General features: G+C 43.2%; 1 long non-coding RNA gene across 1 annotated transcript; it reads right to left on the bottom strand.

The window, feature by feature from the left end:
* Positions 1 to 17,589: 17,589 nt before the first annotated feature.
* Positions 17,590 to 18,495, bottom strand: LOC139219327 (uncharacterized). Its single transcript, XR_011585704.1, has 3 exons — positions 18,446 to 18,495; positions 17,871 to 18,068; positions 17,590 to 17,667 (listed from the first exon to the last, which is right to left on the bottom strand). It is a non-coding gene; the product is annotated as an uncharacterized lncRNA (long non-coding RNA).
* Between the last annotated feature and the right edge of the window lie 1,986 nt (positions 18,496 to 20,481).

Raw genomic sequence — 20,481 nt, 5'->3', positions numbered from 1 at the left:
GGACCATTAACATCTGCACCGACTGGGAGAATAAAAGCCAGGATGTCCCCAGATGTTTCTACTGGTTCATACTCTCTGATTTTAAGTCACAGTTTCTTTTTCTCAGAACCATTTTTTTTGTTATTTTCCCTTTCGGGCTGATGGCCTCTCTTGCTGCCCCCCTCCCTCCCTCCCTCCCTCCCACAGGAGGCCTGCAGGCGGTCCGGGGTCCCAGTGGAGACCCCGTGGATAGATTATCGTGACCTGCTAGTTAAAGCCTCACAAACTGGAGGCATTAACATGAGAAAACCCGCAATAACAGCGCGTTACTCTGCGTCACATCCGAGCTTCCACCGAGCTCCACCTTCCTGCGGGGACCAGCAGGCTTCACCTGGTGAAGGTGTCACTTTATCCCCTCATAATGATCTGCCATGGCAATAAAAAGCCTTCATATTTAGGGTCCATAAAGGTTACATTCTTATATTTCATGCACACTAATATGTTATGTTCGGTGTATTATTATTATTATTATTATTATTATTATTATTAGATGATGTGTGATGAACCTATCAGAGTCAGAATTCCTTTAATAATCCCCAGGGGGAAATTGCTTTTTGTTACACACAGCTCCAAAAAGAATAAGAATAAAGTAATGATACAAATAATACTACTACTAATAATAATAATATATAACAACATGTACACTCAGAGTGAGGAGCTGTATTATTTAATTATGTTATGTTCGGTGTATTATTATTATTATAATTATTATTATTAGATGATGTGTTATGAACCTATGTATCTGGCACAAGAATTCAGATCATTTCGGATGCATGTGAGTATAAAAGCAGACCTTGTCCAGCTCGGACACCACTGGTCACTGCTGGTGGATGTGTGGGCCTGCAGCCAGAGAGCAGGCTGACAGGACAGACTTCTGTCATGTCCCAATAATGTTCATGTGTAATCAGTTTTATGGTGTTTCTGTTGATGAGCAGATACCATGGAGGAGGAAATGGGACAGAAGAATTAGACAAAGGCACATTTAAAGTGTAGACATTGAAATATATATGTATATACTCTCTTTAACTGAGCGTCTCTGTCCACGTGTCCCTGTTTGAACTCCTCGTTTCAGGGCAATAAAGTCTATAAAGACTAAAGAACAGTTTCTACCCAAGAGCTGTCATTGACCTGAACAATAACAACACAGCCAAACCCTGAACAGTACATCAACACAAAAAACACAACCAAAACTGTGACACTGGAATGTTTACTTTGACTTTCACCTATATTTATACATATATTTCTTTATTCCTCTATAAATAACTATTTATAGATATATTTCATCTTTGCACATTCTGTCTTTTTGCAGCTTTTCGTTGTTTTTGCACTGTCCATGAGAGCTGCTGCTTTTATTTCAATGTCGTTGTGCTTCTTCGTGCACAATGACAATAAAAGAATTCTGATTCTGATTCTGATTCTGTTAAAGCGCCTCCTAGTGGACAAAGTTATTCTTACAAACCAACTTCTCCACCAGGCTCAGTGGTGCCATTCAGAGCCATTTTAAGCTTCCCAACACTGAAAGAGGAAGATTAAAGTGAGGATGGACCAAACACAGATCAGAGGACTTCAGGATCTGACGGATCTGCCTCACTGTTTAGATTTTAAATCTGAATATGTACCATAGCAAGCAGTGGAAGTTAAGGTAGCTATCAGTTCTATAAAAAACTATCATCGTCATCATCATCGTCATCATCATCATCATCATCATCATCAGCCAACTTAAAATTACTTCTGTCTCCAGATAAATTATCCAAGTTGTTGCCAGATCACAATGAAAGAGGCAAAAATAATGAGACAGCTGTGTTAGAATACATTTAGTGTGTGTGTGTGTGTGTGTGTGTGTGTGTGTGTGTGTGTGTGTGTGTGTGTGTGTGTGTGTGTTTGTCTTTGTGCTGTGCATCTGTATAAAGGCAAGAAGACCAACACCTGCAGCTGCTTCCTCTTTAATGTCTAAAAGGTTGAGAAGTGTTTGATTTGTAGAGAGGCACACACACACACACACACACACACACACACACACACACACACACACACACACACACACACACACACACACACACACACCTGTTCTTAATTTCCATTATCTCCCACTTAGCCCATAGAGGCTATTTTATATAAATACCCATCCAGCATACATCATCGTCTCCAGCTCTGTGCAGCGCTGCACATGTCAGATGTGAGACTTGTTCACTGCGGCTCCTTTTCCATCGTTTATGGTGAGTAACATGTTCACAGGTTAAATCCATGCAGCACGACGAGGGAGAGGAGTAAAACAAGCGCTCTTATCTTAGTACAGTGGGTTTGGTATCGTTCTAACTTTCTCAGTGTGTCAGCTGACTGGAAACCCTCTTACAGTGAAGGTTATGTAAAGATTATTTTGGCTGATAGTTCTTCAGTTTTAAAGAGGAGGCAAACTTTAAACCGGCAGTCCGGGGTTTTACTGCATATTGTATAAATGCTGGACATTCAGTTTCAGATGGTTAAAACAGGCTGCTGCTGTAAAAAGTAGCTCCTCGCTTGTCATGTTTTATTATTCATTTCCTTATTTGTCTGTTCTGACTGATGCTGTGTTTGACTGACCTGTCACGTACACATGAAACTCAAAACATATAAAATCATCAATTGAGATTGAGAGCGACCTGTAACCCATCCAACAATGCAGTTATTATCATTATTGTTATGATTATTATTATTATTCTATGAAAGGGAATCTGTTTGAAGCCAGGTTTGGACTTCAGTGACTCCCGTCGATGCAGCACATCTGTACATTTCCACTTTAAAGTGGCTCTGCTTGTGGAGATCAAACAGGACTGGGCTCTTCTGAGGGTTCCCGAGCAAACATGTGATTCTGCCTCTTTAGAGAAATCTTCAAAAGGGTTTCACAATATGGAAATGACCACATATGTTTCGTTTTATAAAGACCGGGAGGTGGATGTATTTGATCCCGTCAGATGACCCGTGCGACTCTGTCTGTCTCTTTTGGAACAGCGAAATTAGACAATAGTGATGAAATGATCCTGTTAAACAGAATCTTCTGATTATTTGTAATACTTTAAAATCAGTTTTTACACAGGACTGATTTCTGATTGACTGAACCTAAAGTCAAGTTGAAAAAAGATGAATAGCAAGAAACAAAAAATTGCCTCCGTGTGTGTAAACAGACCTGCGAGTGCTTCCAGATTTCTATCTGTAGTTTACAGTATTTGTAGGTCCGCATGCACACTCAGTTTACACATTCCTCATGTTTTTATAATCCTGGAAACAGACTTTCAGTAAGCAGGACAGATGAATCCATTCGTTTTACACATGAGAAGAGAAGAGAAGAGAAGAGAAGAACAGTGTAAACCTTCCAGTAACAGCTCACATGACTCAGTCCATTTACAGATGGTCAGTCATACTGACTATGGTCCACTTCCTTCACAGCACATTAAACTCTGATTGAAAAGCCCTGGCACTAATACATATGTGTGTGTGTGTGTGTGTGTGTGTGTGTGTGTGTGTGTGTGTGTGTGTGTGTGTGTGTGTGTGTGTGTGTGTGTGTGGAGGAGGTCAGGTCAAGGTGAGCACTGATATCTCCCCCACATGAGGCCGATTGCAAATGTGAATTGACCAAACTGTCAGACATTTATGTGTTTAATTATATCAATTCTTTTATTATTATCACATCAGTTATGACGTCATCAGTATTTGTGTATAAGTCTTTGCGTGGCTCTACTAAACCAACGATATAAAACAGGTTCATTAGTAAACTTTAGAGGTGCTGGTAGGCTGTTTTGTTTAAATGTATATCTGGACATAGCAGGCTAGCTGTTTCCTGTTTCCTGCTCCCACTCCTTATGCTAACTAAGCTGTAGCTTCATATTTAACATGATGCAGACTATGTTGCATTCAGACATACAGAAAGACGCAGGGTTGTCATATTTATGTCACCCAGCTTCCCTCGACAAACAACCAGTGGGCTTTTTCCTCTGGATTTCTGATTATTGTAGAAAATCAACCCTGAAGAAAGTTAATAATAGTTACATGTTTTGGTCAGCAAGATAATCTTCACCAATGAAAAACAAAACTCAAGCGAGCGGTACTTCTGTGGTGAACAAAACATGAAAATCTCTCCAGCTTGTGTTACTCAGACCTTATTTCAGGCTTCTAACCAAAACCACATAGAAAGAACTCACCAACTTCCAGAAAAGGGAAATAGAAATGCTAATTGCAAAGCGAATCTTATTTCCGGGGTGTTTCAGTCCTGCAGTAATTCATAGCGCCAGAACTTTACACACAGCAGCTTTAATTTAGAAAGTGTCATTTCATCTATAATTCATATAAAACATCTTGCAATCAAGACCTTTAAAATGTTTATGTACTACATTTTCCAGTCTTTTCCTCTGCAGCTGTGCTGTTGGTCATGGACTCAATCACACAACATGACTGTAGAAGACTTTTAAACTAAAAGCAAAATATTAACTTTGACCAGACTTTCATCAGGTCAGAGGTCACATACATCGACCCACCTGAGCAGAAAACAGGCTGGAGGACGACCGGCTCTTTGTACGCTCCCAGGTAGCACATGAGACGAGCAGTGGAGGCTGAACGTCATCGTACTGAGATGGTGCCTGTCGCCTCTCCAGACAGTGGCTGCATGACAGTGTCTGTTAACTCCAGCATTGTACAAGAGGACAGACAAAAAGCTCACTGACAAAAAGGTGCTCAGGACAAAGCAGAGAAATACAGAAACAAAACCATAAGTTTTGATCATCTCTCACAGCCAGAGCAGCGACTCAGACAGTTTATTGTCACGAGCTTCCTTGTCTGGAATGTGTTATACAGACAAATCTTGATCTATGTCATCTCAGTACACGGTGACTCCATTAAATCTCCTCTCTCTGAGTGGGGTTGTTTTAATAGCATCACTACTAGAGCCCTTCATTAACAAAATAATAATCTAAAGAAAGACCTTTGTCTTTTTGATGTCGTCTGGATTTCAGAAAAAATGTAAACCAGATTGACTTTATTCGAGTGAAATGATAATCTGACCGGACTACACCAGTGATCTAAATGGTGTTTCTGTGCCGTTTACAGTAATCCCATCACTTCTAATTTCTGAATTCCCAACACAAGCAAACAAACCCTCCAGATAACTTCAGAAAGTTGTACACACTGACCTTCTAGCTTTAGCGGGGATACAAACCACATGATTGCTGTTTTTGATATCCACAACACATTCAATTATCTGCTTCTTGTAAACATCTATAGTTTCACATTTCAAAAACAAACATGATGTTAACAGCAGATGACACGCAGACCAGAAAAAGGCATGACTGCACGGTTAGTTGTGATGGAAGTGGTTGTGTGAGTGAGCCGTTAGTCACAGCATCAAAGCACAAATGGTGTTCATGGTAAAAAGCATTTACTGGAATCCAGGGTGTCCTGGCGGCGCTGCGGGTAGACACACATACCACGTCCACTGGATCCAAAGGTCTGCTCCCAGCTCATGTCCTTAATCACCGGCCCCCCCACCACCGCTCTCCGCTTTCCCTTCTGCTCAGTAGGAAACAAAAAATCTTAATTCAAAATTAAGATATTCCGTTTTTAGTCCCACGGCGGGGAAATCCACAGTGTTACTTTACTAAAATAATAGATAATAAACTAGTGGACAGAGATACACACATAAAAGTATGCTCACTTTACACAAGATGGAGTGTAAACATAGGGACAATGTAAAAAGTATTGCACCTTAAGTGAGGAAAGTTTTGTTTTAAATAAATATATTGAACAGAGTGATGTCTTTTTCTGTCAGTAGGCGTCATTTCGTGTTGCAAAGCACTTTGTTGTGATATATTTGTTGAACGCAAGCACCATTAATGACAGTGACAGTGATGAAGAATAGGTCTCAAGTCATTTTGTCAAAGTTAAAAAATAGAGAGGCGAGAAAAAAAAAGACAAATAGAATGAGGATGATATAATATTATATTTCTCATCTTCTTCCAAAGCTCTCGTGAGAAAACCAAGCAGATTAGGACTTTAAAACCTGGCAGTTTAAGTGATTGTACTGAGGTGTAGGAGCGTGAGGAATCGACCCACGTAGGTAAGAAAGAGACCTGAGGTTTATTAATTGGCCTTATTTAGAGGGAGAGCTGTATGCATGATGATTATAGCCCAATAAATCAGTCAGCATTAGCTTATCACAGGTACATTAGTATCAGCCCACGTGACGGCCGATAAGTACGAAGAACAGTCAGTAAAGGAACGTCGAAGACATGTCTGAGGTTCCCAGTCTGTAGATTAGTGAACACTGACATGTTAATGTTGTTGCAGCTTGCCTGTATGTTCCAGGGAGGGTTATATTTCCTGGTTTATTGGTATGAATCACAAACAGCCCTAAACAATTACCTGAAATATGTTCAGTTTTGTTCATTTGTGAACAAAAGCAAACGTGAATAAATGTGAAATCAGTCTCACTGCCTTTTTCCAAGGATTGTCTCCAGCTGAGATCAAATGCTGATTGAGCTGTTTATTGCCTCCAGCCAGAGTTAGGTAAAGAAAATTAATATTATCTTTCCGACTATCATCGCTCCAACTTCCAGCCCTTTCCAAGGAGACGCTGCCTCTCTCTGATGTGCATGTGTGCCTGAGTATTCAGGCCATTAGCTTTCATGAAGGCATGCTTAAACTGATGTGTCGGTTATCTGTCAGTGCCAGAGGCTTTCTTTCCACTCTCCAAAAACAAAAAGTCCAAATAGAAGTCAGAGTCGACTGCTCTGATATTGATCTTGACTCCGACCTCTAAAGCTGAATGTGTGTTTCCAGGCTTGACTTGCTTTTATTGTATCAATGATTTATTAAAACAAAAAGACCTCCAAAAATGACCAGACACAGGGCTACTAGTGAAAGGTCTGAGTAGTTCATCTCAGGATTATAGCAGCAGACACTCATTAAGAGTCGGGGCAGATTTATAGGATATTAATTAAAGATTTATCATATATCATATCATATCAAGTGTTCTTGGCTCTTTTTGCCTGCTTTAACTTTCCAGTGTAGACCAGCAAATCTTCATCAGCACTGCATGTACAGAGGTGAAATTAATATCCTCCATCTGACTCCTGGGAAGAAAGCAAGTCAGTAAAAAAACTGACCATAACAGCACTAGATTAATATTCACAGTATTCTGAGCGTTAAGCAATATAGAGTGAACTCACAGCTCATTTCCATTCACATCCAGAGAACGAAGAAAACTTTGGGAAAGTTATGATTAAATCAAAAGAAATGTTTCAGCTCTGGGTTTGGCCGTACAGTTGCAATTATCATGCCTGTCAGTGGAAACAAATGGCCCAACAGTGTACGGCTCCGGAGTGGGGCGGCTGTATGTGTGAAAAGAAATGGAAGCTACATAATGACTCACTCGGGCTGTCGTGGGCCCATAAATCAGATGCAGTTACTGCTGTGAAGCCTCACAGGGCTTCTGTGTCTCATCTTCACGCCCAGCTTCTAATAGACACCTGTCCACACTCAAAGGATGACTTACCTCACTTCTGCACTCGTTTTCCATTAAGCTTGATCTCCATCACAGCAGAACATGACTGGGGAGGGGGGGTGCGGTAAGCGGCGAAACCAGAATTACTTTTACTGCACAGCAAGAGAGAGCGAGAGGATGAAGGGGTGTGAAGGAATGCAGCTGTTTAAACAGCTCTTTGATTTAGTGGTCACGGCGCCCAGTGTGACTCACTGGGGCTCAAACAGCGTGGAGATCACTCAGACGTTCATCCCTCTGGTCCGCTGGTTTTCTGCTCTCTCTTGGCCTCTGTGTGCGTGCATGTGTGTGTCTGAAGGACGTGTACAGTATCTGCTACACCTGAACTCAATGACCCACATTTGTTTATGCAGCAAAACACAGAAGAAACACTTGTGGGTATGAAAAGGTGGAAGTTAACACCAAGAGAGAATGTGCTAATCACCTTAAAGATGTTTGTAAAACGGTGTTCATTGGTCTCTACGTTCATATCATGCATCAGTCGTGCTCCTCATGAGAGAGGCAGCGGGATGAACAAATGGATATGGGGGTTTTCTAGCTTCTCTATTTTTTCCTTCAGCTGACAATGTCTCACGCTTGCAGAAATACTTCGAACAACCATTTAAAAAATGCATGGGCTTCGTGCACAGGTGGTGAAAACCATGTAGTGCTAGTTGGTCCATGTTTGGCCCTAGACGTGTGAAACAACTCCCCACATGAGATACAACAAGTAAATAGTCATTTTACACATCACAGCGTGTGGAGTAAAGGTGCCCTGTGGACAAAGCATCTGCTTACATTCAGTGTTTCTCACCAAAATGCACAGTGTGGATCCTTCAGACCTGACAAAGAGGGTGAATACATTTACTTTCTCACGTAACATTTGCCTTTAAACTAATCGATTATTGGTTGAGAGTCCCTTGTGTTTTAAACATAGACCGTATATAAAAAAAGTGGCCGCAGCGACAGACGGTTTGTGGACCAACGCTTTAAAACCTCAAATTTGGCATTTTGGTCATTGTCATGTTGGTCATGCAGGTGTGACCTGTGTTCCACAAAGACCCTTTCATCTGATTGGTCAGTTTTAGACACGACCTGCCTCTGATAAGTTAGTTAGCAGGTAGCACCGCCCTAAAGCCCCACCTCTTCCTGGTCTGTTTTCCTCTAAAAGGGACCAAGATTTACTAAATCATCCTGCTGTGTTGAAGAAGACTTGAAATCAGCCATTAAGACCTAAACCCTGTTAGGAAACTGAGAAATGAGCTCATTTTCTCATAGATTTCCATCCAGTGTGTTCTGCTTTTGACCTCGGCAGCCTGTCGCTCAACGAGAGGCGCTTTAACAGCAAAACAAGCCGGAAAGGAGGCCAAAACCCAGCAGGAATAAATAAATCTTCATGTGGAATGAAAGAGATTTGTGTCTAAAAAATAAAAAATAAACATCACGTCCCTGCTTGGCCTGCATGTAAGCCTTTTATAACAGCAGCCTCCTGTACACAGCGGCTGTCAGTCAAACTGCTCCTCGCTCACAGGGGTCAGTACAATCTAAAGAGCCACTCTGCCGTCCTTTTACTCTCCGACTGTGTCAACAGGCCGAGCATGAGGTTCCAGTTTCCCCAGTGCACTTCTCACCTGCGTCTCATTGAAGTCATGCCAAAAATGATCATGGAAAAGTGGAGAGGTTGCCGGTGCGTTGGCGGACGGTGAAAGTACCCTGTGTGTGTGTGTGTGTGTGTGTGTGTGTGTGTGTGTGTGTGGAGGGTGTGTGTCCACGCTTTTTGTGTGAATGTGCGTGTTAAAATCTCAGGTCAGGTATCCGCCAGGCTCCAATCCAAAGCGCTGAAACTCCACCTGATCTCTGTGTGTCTGATTGTGTGTGTGTGTGTGTGTGTGTGTGTAGGGCGGAGTGTGTGCATCAATGAGAGCCTTGTGTTATCAGGCCCCCCTCCCAGACCAGCATGATTGAAATGTAAATTGAAAGTGTCATAAAGCCCATATTGTCAGCCAAACGCTAAGTTATGAAGAAATAATAACAGGGTCTTTCATTAGGAAAATGACAGCTCTGATTTTTCCCGGTGGAATGATTCTGTAATTACTTCAATACTGAGAAACAGAAAAAAACACATCTGGGATCAATGACAACATTTTCTTTGGATACTAAAAACAATGTTCAACAATGTTCTGTGAAATGGCTGCACTGTGCTGCCCTTCAGCTGACAAAGTCTCCAAATGTTATTTTCAAATGAAAAAAAACTTGAATTGAAGCTGCCCTCGCACCTTTGTGTTGTTTGGACCAAATGTGAGGTGGCTGTGGTTAACCTGCTGAGAGAGAGACGTCTGAGAATAAAACATGCACTTCCTCCCACCACTAGGTGGCGCTATGACTATGGTTCAAAATTGGCATGTGCATGTCTTCAGAGCCGGACAGTCGTCAAACAGTAACATGTGGTGAAGATAGGACCTTGTTGATCGATTGCTTATCTGTCAGAGTCGCGGGGGAGCTGGAGCCAATCCCAGCTGACTTTGGGCGAGAGGCGGGGTCACCCTGAAGTGGTCGCCAGCCAATCACAGGGCCACAGACAGAGACAGACAAACACTCACTCTCACACCTACGGCCAATTTAGAGTCACCAATTAACCCAGCTTGCATGTCTTTTGGATTGTGGGAGGAAGCCGGAGTACCTGGAGAGAACCCACGCTAGCATGCAAAACTCTACACAGAAAGATTCCAGGTTCAAACCAGGATTTGAACCTGGAACCTTCTAGCTGTGAAGCAACAGTGCTGACCACAGCACCACCATGCTGCCTGCTGACATAATCAAATAATGAAACAACTCAAAGTGGTGGATAAACAGTCTGAAGTCATTTGCATGTGGATATAATCTAACTGTGTCATTTCTTTTCAAACTGCCAGATTTCTCCACAGAGCCGTGGCTCAGGGCAGACGGGCTCTGGCTCATGTTCTTGCTGCAGAAATGGCCAGATGAGGCTCCCTGGACAGAAAAGAGCACAACGGGCAGGTCCACACACTTCACACTGTTTTTATTGATCCCAAATGAACAGTGCTAACACATATCAGTGAATGACTCATGAAAAGTAAAGATGTATGAAGATATAATAAATGAAAACAGTGAAAAAGAGAAAGCGAGTGGAGGAACAGTGATAAATAGTTACTCCTACAGGACACAAGGGGTGCTGTGACCTTAAAAATGAAAACACCTGAACCCAAACTTCTACCTGCTCTGTGTACCTGAACTTGATATCAGCTGCATCCCTGAACTTCCTAATCTCACCCCAGAAGCCCACGCCACTGCTGGACAGTCTTGTCTCTCTCTGTAGGACAGTAGCCAAGGAGCTTGGCTAATTTTTCTGTTTCTCCCAGGCTCTTATTGTGCTTTAGAGTTTCCTCTACATTGAAAACTGACATGTGCTGCAATGCTTCAATGTTGTCCGGCAGTCTCACCCTCAGCTCATTAGTGAGGGAGATGCTGAAGGCTACACACCGCTTTCTCACATTGTTCTTCTCCTCAGGCGCAAGGTGGAGCTCAGCTGCCTTTGACTCAAGAAGGTAACCAAGCTACGGTTTGGGACTGATGGATCCATCAATTGGCTCTTTGAGTACATCAGTATTTGCCAGTGGATTCAGCACCCTGCTACTCACAGACTTTATCAGGCTAACCAAGCTGTCAAGAAGTTTCAGAGGATCTACCTGCTCTCCCTCAAAAGCCTTGATGGCCAACTGTACCTCATCCAGCACTGACTTCAAAACAGTCAGACACAAGATGTTTTGAGGATCACTGTACATGGAGTAGGAGGCAGCATGGTGGTGCTGTGGTCAGCACTGTTGCCTCACAGCAAGAAGGTTCCATGTTCGAATCCCGGTTTGAACCTGGAATCTTTCTGGGTGGAGTTTTGCATGCTAGCGTGGGTTCTCTCCAGGTACTCCAGCTTCCTCCCACAATCCAAAAGACATACAAGCTGGGTTAATTGGTGACTCTAAATTGGCCGTAGGTGTGAGTGTTTGTCTGTCTCTGTCTGTGTCTCCTCCCTCCAACTCAACAAGCCCCAGAAATGTTGAGACAGTTGTGTGTTTGGTGTCACTGAAGCACCTCATCACAACCCCCAGGTACTTAGAAACACCTCCATCTGTGGACTCATGGAGGAGGAGGCTGAAACGCTGCTCACCCACATCTGGACCAACCTTTAGAGAAAGTATGGTGCTAGAACACCATGAATCATTTCTGTGCACTTTGTCCTGAGCATTTTGAAGTGAGGAGCAGCAGTGGAGTCTGAGAAAGCAGCTTCACAGCTTCCCCAGTGTGACCACATGGGCGGCTGTGGGTCAGTGGTAGAGTGGCTCGTCCCTCAGTCAGAAGGTCGGGGGTTCGATGCCCAGCTCTTATGGGTCAACATGACAGTGAGGAACAGTGTTCAGCAGTAGCTAATGCCACGGTGGCTCCAGTCAGTTTTCAGGGTTTGATTCCCACTTTCTCTGTTTCTGAGCGTCCACTTTAGACTGAGACATGATGAGCCAGCTAGCTACATTAGCTTCTGTCCCAGAGAGGCACACACACAGTGGACGAGGTGAGGAAGTGACTGAGGCTGTGTGGCTCAAATGCAGTGATTTATTTTAGTGTGACAGCGAAGAAACATCCACATTTCCATCCCGCTCTGTGAGCCAGGGGGGACCAGCGCGGCTCTGCGCGTGCGCGATTCCTGAGCAGCGTGCACGCGGAGTGGAGCGGCTCTCCTCTGTCCTCTCTGCGGCTGCGCGGCTCCCTGAGAGCTTTGGGAGGGGGAGGGGCTAACGGCTAACTGCTAACTGCTCCGTGAGGACAGTAACTGTAGAGTGATACTGTTTTCACGGCAGAGTCTCCAAAACACCGGAAAAAGTCGCCAATTTGGAAAGTCGCCAGATTAAGCGAGAAAGTCGTTGAGTTAGCAACACAGGAAATGAAGTCAGGACACTTCCGCAGCAGCAGATGACGTCAGAGCCTGAACGGATTGTTGGCGGTTTTCTGCAGCTCGTTTTTCTGCTTTAAAAAGATGTTTGGAGGAGGAGAAGAAAACTGGAAAACTACCGGAGGAAAACATCATGAAGACACGAAGTTGGCTTTGGTTAATGAGGTCAGTCTGAGGCTGAATGACCGAACACAAACAGAACAAACACATCGTGGTCAGAAGCTAGCTAGTTTGCTAATGCTAGCTAATTAGCTAACGCTAGCTAACCATGCTAACGTGAACAGCTAGTACATTTTGATAATAATAATCCTTTATTGATCCCCACGGGGGAAATTCAGGTGTTGCAACAGCCCAATGTACAACATTAAAGTACAAAATTAAAAAGCACAAAGAAAGTGTGAACGTATGACAGTGACGTCATATATAATTAGCAGCAGGTGTGTGAATAGTGTAAAGGTGAAGGCCTGATGTGTTGCTGTTTGGTATAATAGTTTAATATGGGATGGATTAATATGTGCAAGTACAGTACTACCATCAACCATAACTACTGGTATAGTAATAATGATAATAATTTACTATATGACAATATTATTTTCCACTCTTTACCTCTGTACTGTACATTTATGTGTATAGTGTAAATATTTATTTATTCTCATTGCAATTTATATTTATCTACAATTGCTTGTTTTACTGCTTATCTTGCCCTGTTGCTGCTGTAATATGTAAATTTCCCCCTATGGGGGATCAATAAAGTCTATCTAATAATAAGGTTCTTAATGTTCAGGCTCCATCATATCTTCTAGAGCTCATAGTACCGTACTACCCCACTAGAGCACTGTGCTCCCAGACTGCAGGCCTACTGGTGGTTCCTAAAGTCCTCTAAAGTAGTGATGGAGCCAGAGCTTTCAGCTATCAGGCTCCTCTCCTGTGGAACCTCCTTCCAGTTTGGGTTCGGGGGGCAGACACCCTCTCTACATTTCAGAGTAGACTAAAAACCTTCCTTTTTGATAAGGCTTATATTTAAGGGCTGGATCAGGCCTTAGACCAGCCCCTAGTTATGCTGCTATAGGCTCAGACTGCCGGGGGACTCCCATGATGCACTGGGCTCCTCTATTCTCTATCCTCCTCTTCCTCTCCATCATTATGTCTCATGTCAGCCAGATGTCTGCCTCTAACTTGTTATCTTCCCTGGAGCCTTTCTGTGCTTTCTCATCTCTCAGGTTCCTGTGGATCCTGGTCCTGGCCCTGCTGATGTGGTTCTCTGGTTCCTGTGGGTCCTGGTCCCGGTCCCGCTGATGTGGTTCTCTGGTTCCTATGGATCCTGGTCCTGCTGATGTGGTTCTCCATCAGCCAATGGATGTGCATCTGTCCAAGGCTACAGCCTGTCCGTCCTTGGGAGCTGGATCTCTCCTTCACTGTGGTGCTCCCGGAGGTTTCTCTTTTCCAACTGGGACAACAGAATGCAGGCCTACTGGTGGTTCCCAAAGTCCTCTAAAGTAGTGATGGAGCCAGAGCTTTCAGCTATCAGGCTCCTCTCCTGTGGAACCTCCTCCCAGTTTGGGTTCAGGGGGGCAGACACCCTCTCTACATTTAAGAGTAGACTGAAAACCTTCCTTTTTGATGAAGCCTATAGTTTAGTAGTTATGCTGCTATAGGCCTAGACTGCCGGGGGACTCCCATGATGCACTGGGCTCCTCTATCCTCCTCTTCCTCTTCATCATAATGTCTGTTACTAACTTGCTATCTTCCCCGGTGCCTTTCTGTCCTTTTCTCATCTCTCAGGTTCCTGTGGATCCTGGTCCTGGTTCTCCTGCTGCTGTGGTTCTCAGGTTCCTGTAGATCCTGGTCCTGGTTCTCTGGTTCCTGTGGATCCTGGTCCTGGTTCTGTGGTTCCTGTGGATCCTGGATCGTCGTCCACTCGTCATGTTTTTCAATATTAACATGATGCTAATTTATTAGTCACTGTAGACTGTTAGTGTCTCTCTCTCTCTCGCTCTCTGTGTCTCTCTGTCTCTCTCTCTGCCTGTCTCTCTCTCTGTCTGTCTCTCTCTCTCTGTGTCTGTCTCTCTGTCTGTCTCTCTCTCTCTGTCTCTCTCGCTCTCCCTCCCTCTCTGTCTCTCTCTCTCCCTCTCTCTCTGTCTCTCTCTCTCTGTCTGTCTCTCTCGCTCTCCCTCCCTCTCTGTCTCTCTCTCTCTCTCTCCCTCTCTCTCTGTCTCTCTCTCTCTCTCTCTCTCAGTCTCTGTCTCTGTCTCTCTCTCTCTCTCTGTCTCTCTCTCTTTCTCTCTCTCTCTCTCTCTCTCTCTCTCTCTCTGTCTCTCTCTCTCTCTCTGTTTCTCTCTCTCTGTCTCTCTCTCTCTGTCTCTCTCTCTCTCTCTCTCTCTCTCTCTCTCTCTCTCCCTCTCTCTGTCTCTCTCTCTGTCTCTCTCCCACACTGATCCTGGGTCTGTTCCAGGTTTCTTCCTGTTAAAGGGGAGTTCTTCCTCCACTGAGGCTCAGTATAATATCTGATGCTGCTCTGTGGGGATTCTCTCTTCCTGGATCGTTGGGTCTCTCTCTCATTAAAGAGTTTGGTCTAGACCTGCTCCTTGTGGAAAGCGTCTTGAGATAACGCTGTTATGAATTGGCGCTCTATAAATAAAGATTGATTGACTGATTGATGAGGTGCTGACTGAATGAGCTGCCCAGCTGCCACAGCTCATCATGGAGGGGGTGAGAGGGGGTTTTCAGGATGACCTTGATCTTGTCCTTTGTCCTCCTCTCTGCCACTGTCTCCAGGCTGTCCAGCTCCAGTCCAACCACTGTGGACTGGAGACTGGACACTCCAGGGTTTATCCACATCCAGTCCTCCAATAATCCCTCTACCACTCCTGGGACAACGTGCAGTGACTGCCTGACCCAGTGGGGGAATAAGTCAATCAGTCAGCCATTAATTAATCAGAGAGATGGAGAAATAGTTGTGTATTTTTCTTTATTCATGAAACATTTCACCAGAGCACCCGTTTCTGTCAGATACAACTGTTCAGTCTGTCTGTTATTTATGTAATTGTAGGCAGATTTCTGATGATGATGGTGGAGCAGAGCCGTGGTTCACACCTTGGAGAGCAGGCACAGCAGCAGCCCCCCCCCCGGTTCGATGTCCATAGCACCCCGACACCTCGAGCACATTCCCATGAGAGCGGATGAGGAGAAACTGTGTGAAACAAGGTGGGCCCACAGGGAGCTACTTTAGCACCTTGTTCATTGTTTGTTTCTACTAATACTGACTTGATGTATATAGTCAGTTATTGTTGGAGCTAGTTTGTGATCCCATGACCTGATTAAGATCAATGACTGTGTTATTTAAGGGTTTTTCAGGGTTCATTTCTAAATCAGAACCAGAATTCCTTTAATAATCCCCAGGGGGAAATGGCTTTTTGTTACACACAGCTCCAAAAAGAATAAGAAAACACTTCAATCTCAAAGTAAAAATATAAATATATAAAAATGTGTATTAAAAATGATCACACAGAGCCACAGGCAGGAATGATCTCCTGTGGTGCTCTGTAGAGCATCGTGGTACAATCAGTCTAGTGCTGAAAGAACTCCTGTGTCTGACCAGCACGTCAATAAACGTAAATGAACCCTGAGAAACTGTTAAACCATCCTCCTCCTCAGCTGTTCCTCAGGCTGCAGTTTGGACTTGTTCTTTTAAACCTGTTTCTTGTTCTCACTGACCAGAAACAGTCAACAGTCACAGTTTCATCTCTTCACCTCAGACTTTTTCTCTGTCACAGCTTAAGTCTTTTACCAGGGGAGGCGGTAACATGCAGTCTAATCATCAGTAAGTAGAGCGGGTTTGCTTTTGGTAGCAGATGATAAGAGGCACATTAGAACATGCACAATACTAATATACAATACTAATACAATACTCTAATACTTTGATCTGCCTGCTGGTTTCAGGTCTTTAAGCTGAGGAACACAGTCACATGACTTCACCTGGAGCTCAGTGAGATCAGGTGCTGAAGGAGAGAGGTCTGAATCCTGGCTGGGACACTGTCCCTCCTTTCCCTCCAGTACGTGTTGGGAAACAAGTACAATTGTTAGTAACTTGAATCAAAAACAAAAACCAAGCAGCAGAACAAAGTGCTGAGCTGTTTTTCACTCTTTCATTATTGATTTGTACTATTTGATTTATTGGAAATGATTGTTGGAGCTCGCTTGTGATTCTCTGACCTGAGTAACATCTTTCTCCTTTAAAGTGTCTGGAGGTTCTAATGTAGCTCTGTGTTTTTTTTTTTCACAGGTTTCCCCAGATGAAGATGTTAAATGCGACCCGAGATCTTCTTCTAGTGCGACAGGGCTGGTGGTGCGGTGGGATAAGTCGCTGCCATACAAGGCACTGAAGAATCAGAGGTGCCAGGTTCGATCCCCGCTGTCGGCAGCAGTGCCTGGAGCGTACAGAAGGGACTTGCGCGGGCAAGGCTGGGGGGGGCGCTCTATCTCCCCGGAGTTTCCAAAGACTCAAGTAAAGGGTTATGCAGCTTTTTTTATTGAAAACCCAAAAAAACACTTAGAAAAATTTTTAGGCGGGGATTTCCCTCATTTTAGACACTGGATTTAAAGAGAGAAGGAAAATTTTTTTTTTTTGGTGAGAATTATATATTTTAGAGGGGGAAAAAAAAAAGACTAAGTGTTTTTTGCCCCTAAATCCAATGCAAAATTGCAGGAAAAAAAGTTTTGGCTAAGTATTTTCTTGCATTGTGGCAACTATTGATTTAGAGCAGGAAAAAAAAAATTAAGTTTTTTTTTTACCTGCTTTACAGTCCTAAAGTGGCTTTTTTAAGATTAAACTCACCTTGTTGGAATAAATCACTAAAGAGGGTTCACAAATGATCAATTTCACATTAAACTGAATCAATGACCAGTAAAACACAGGATTCTGCTTTAAAATAAATTGGGTCATCCCTCGGTCTGGGGTTCGCTCCTGTGTGTAAATGTGGAGGTCATGTAAAGGTGATCCACAGACCATTTGACCAGAGGTAGAGCCACAGGTTTGCAGTTAAATCACAATATCAAAGACATTGGAAACAATATTTAGACTAAAGTTCTTTTTATTTCAGATATAAGACACAGTGAAGGTGCTGCTTCGCTCACTGGACATCCAGCAGGAACATGGAGGCAGATCCTGTCAGACAGAGGAAGACAATGATTAACACCTCAGTACAAACATGTCAGAGGAGCTGCTGCTCTACTTTTACCTCAAATCACTTTGACAATTATCTACAAACTTTCTATAAAGAGCAGCAGCATAAAAATAAAACCACCAACAACTTCCACTTCAGTTCATGTCTTTATGTAGAAATCAGTGCTAAACTGAGGCTCTCATACAAACACAGTTCTGTTTGGATCCACAGCTGATTCAGCTTCTCCTGCTGCATCCTGGGAAAACACAAAGAGCACAACTTTTCTCTTTTGTTCATACATGATGCTGCTAACGGGCGCCTCCTGTGAGACAAAGGTAACGACAGTCTGCTACATTTCCACAGGACCTTCTGTTTGGATCCACGGCTGGTTCAGCTTCTCCTCCTGGGAAAACACAAAGAGAGACCAGACAGAAGGTTCAACTTGATCTGATGATTTGGAAATTGTTCTTCATTTTAAATAAAGTTTGATGTGACAACATCCTGTGTTCATCTTTACTGATTCCTGGATACTTTTATTTTAGATTCTCCCTTTACAGACAGGCTCCAAGAGAGAGAATTATCTACTGCAACAATTCACAAATCTTCAGTGTTTAATGTGCTCCAATTCAAACATTTAGTGACATTAACATTAGAGAACTGTTTTCTACCTGGAAATCATCCTCATATTAGAAAAGTGGAGCAACAAGTAGTTCAGGAAGAAATCAGAGTTTGTGGATGAAAGTGATTAGTTTGCTCTGTGAGGAGAAAATAAAAGCTCACATTTCATGTCTAAACATCCATCTGATGTTCCAGGTCAAGTTGAGCGTTTTTACCACAAACTGTTGTCCCAGAGGAGCACCACCTGCAACAGGAAAGAGATTTTCACAATAAAACTACAGCCCTTTACTCAAGTAAAAAGGAAATAAATGTCATTATTATAGATGAAGTTCACCTGCAAACAGACTAAATGTGACAATAAAGGTTGATTTCTCACTTCAAAGTTGCTGTTAAACTTCCTGTGGTTCACCTGATCTCAGCCACAATAAACCACTGATTTATTAATACTTCCCTGAGCTTTTGGTCTTTCAGCTAATTTAAGAGTCTGAAGTTTCATTAGAGCAGAAAAACCAGGAAACAAACTTTGTCCCTTAACTGCACCAAGTGGTTAAGAGGACACACCTGAGCTGCAGGTGACACCACAGGGAGCTACGTCTCTGCTCCTGAAGAACAATCAGGCTACATGCTAATGCTAACACTAGCCAGCGTGTTAGCCACTGATTAGCCACATGGTGAAACTGATCAGTGATTATTGACCCTACAGTCCAGTCATTAGCAGCAAACTCACTGATGAAACAGGACTTTAATGAACGTTACACTAAGTCTGAGCTTTAACTCTCCTGCTGCTGCAGAGTGTCGATGTGATCACCGTCTCCTTTCTCCCTCTGAAGCAGCTGTGAGGATCCATGAGGAACTTCTGGAGGTTCTAGAGCAAACACAGAGAACATGAGAACCATCAGTGTTTATTACAACAGTAATCTGGTACTTTAGTTCCACAATGAAACCACCAACACATCCAAAAACCACAGAGTAAAACTGTTGTGCCCTTACTAGCATATATATATTAGCATATATCCCCTCAAGCAGCAGTAAACTGTAGCAGCTATGAACACCTTAGCTAGCATTAGCTAATTAGCTAACAACTGACCACTGATTTGTTTGATTGTTCGGCCATTCAGCCTCAGACTGACCTCATTAACCAAAGCCAACTCCACGTCTCCATGATGTTTCCTCCTCTCGCCCTCCAAAGACTTTATGAAGCAGAAGCAGCTGAAAGAGAAGAGCTGATTGCCGCCGCATCGTCAGGCTTTTATTGTGAAGGGTCCACCGTGCGGCCAATCAGATGCGAGAACAGAGTAGGATCATACCATTATGTGAAAGTAGGAAGGGAGACGCTCTGAAGACAGCTAGTAGTGGTACAGTCCAGGTAAAAATGTTTAGGCCCTTAAACTTACATTTCAGCAGGGTCCTCGCTCCGCTTGGTGCTCGGGCCCTAAAAATGAAAAGCTCTACTCCCAAACTGCCTAAAAATATAATTTTCATATTTTCTGATGCTGTAGAAGTGCACCTCAAAGGCAAATGCATGTTTTAGTTGTATGCAGGTTGGCTGCGTAAGAATCCATCTCTACATCTGTATTATTTCTCAAACCATGATTGAATGACTCAGATGAATCAGACACCACGTGGTCATGCTTCAAACAACAGGGGAGGTTTTGGTCTGGACCACAGGAGTGGACGGGTGTGTCCGTGCTGCTGGCTGTCCGGCCTGTGACTCACTGTCTGCCGCTCTAACTGCTCACTCTAACTCATGTTTTCTCCTCCGACTCTTCTGAACATACAGTAAACTTCACTAAGATTCATATTGTGTATGATTTTGCCACCAGCAGCCCACTGAAAGCTTTACCCACAGTGGAGCTTTGTAAGACTGTTTTCAGGCACAGCAGGGCTTTGACTTAAATGCTAATGTCAAAATGCTAAAATAATGTTTGTCACGTTCATCATATTATCTAATATTTACTTCAGAACAATAAATACAACTGATGGGAATTTAATTTGTTTTGTAGGAATCATGAGTTAAAGTGTTATTTGACCTGATGAAACCAAGTTTTACAATTTATTCTGAGGGGAATTCAAACATCTGTCACATCAGCATTAATGACCACATCCTTTAAATCTACTGGTGTTTTTGTGGATTTACAAGAAAAAAATAAAAATAAAAAGGGCACTGCTGTACCCAACAGCTCCCTTCAGCGCTGCCA

The sequence above is a fragment of the Pempheris klunzingeri genome, chromosome 19 (genome assembly GCF_042242105.1).
Source record: "Pempheris klunzingeri isolate RE-2024b chromosome 19, fPemKlu1.hap1, whole genome shotgun sequence".
NCBI lineage: Eukaryota > Metazoa > Chordata > Actinopteri > Acropomatiformes > Pempheridae > Pempheris > Pempheris klunzingeri.
This window is presented reverse-complemented; position numbering and strand designations above follow the sequence as displayed.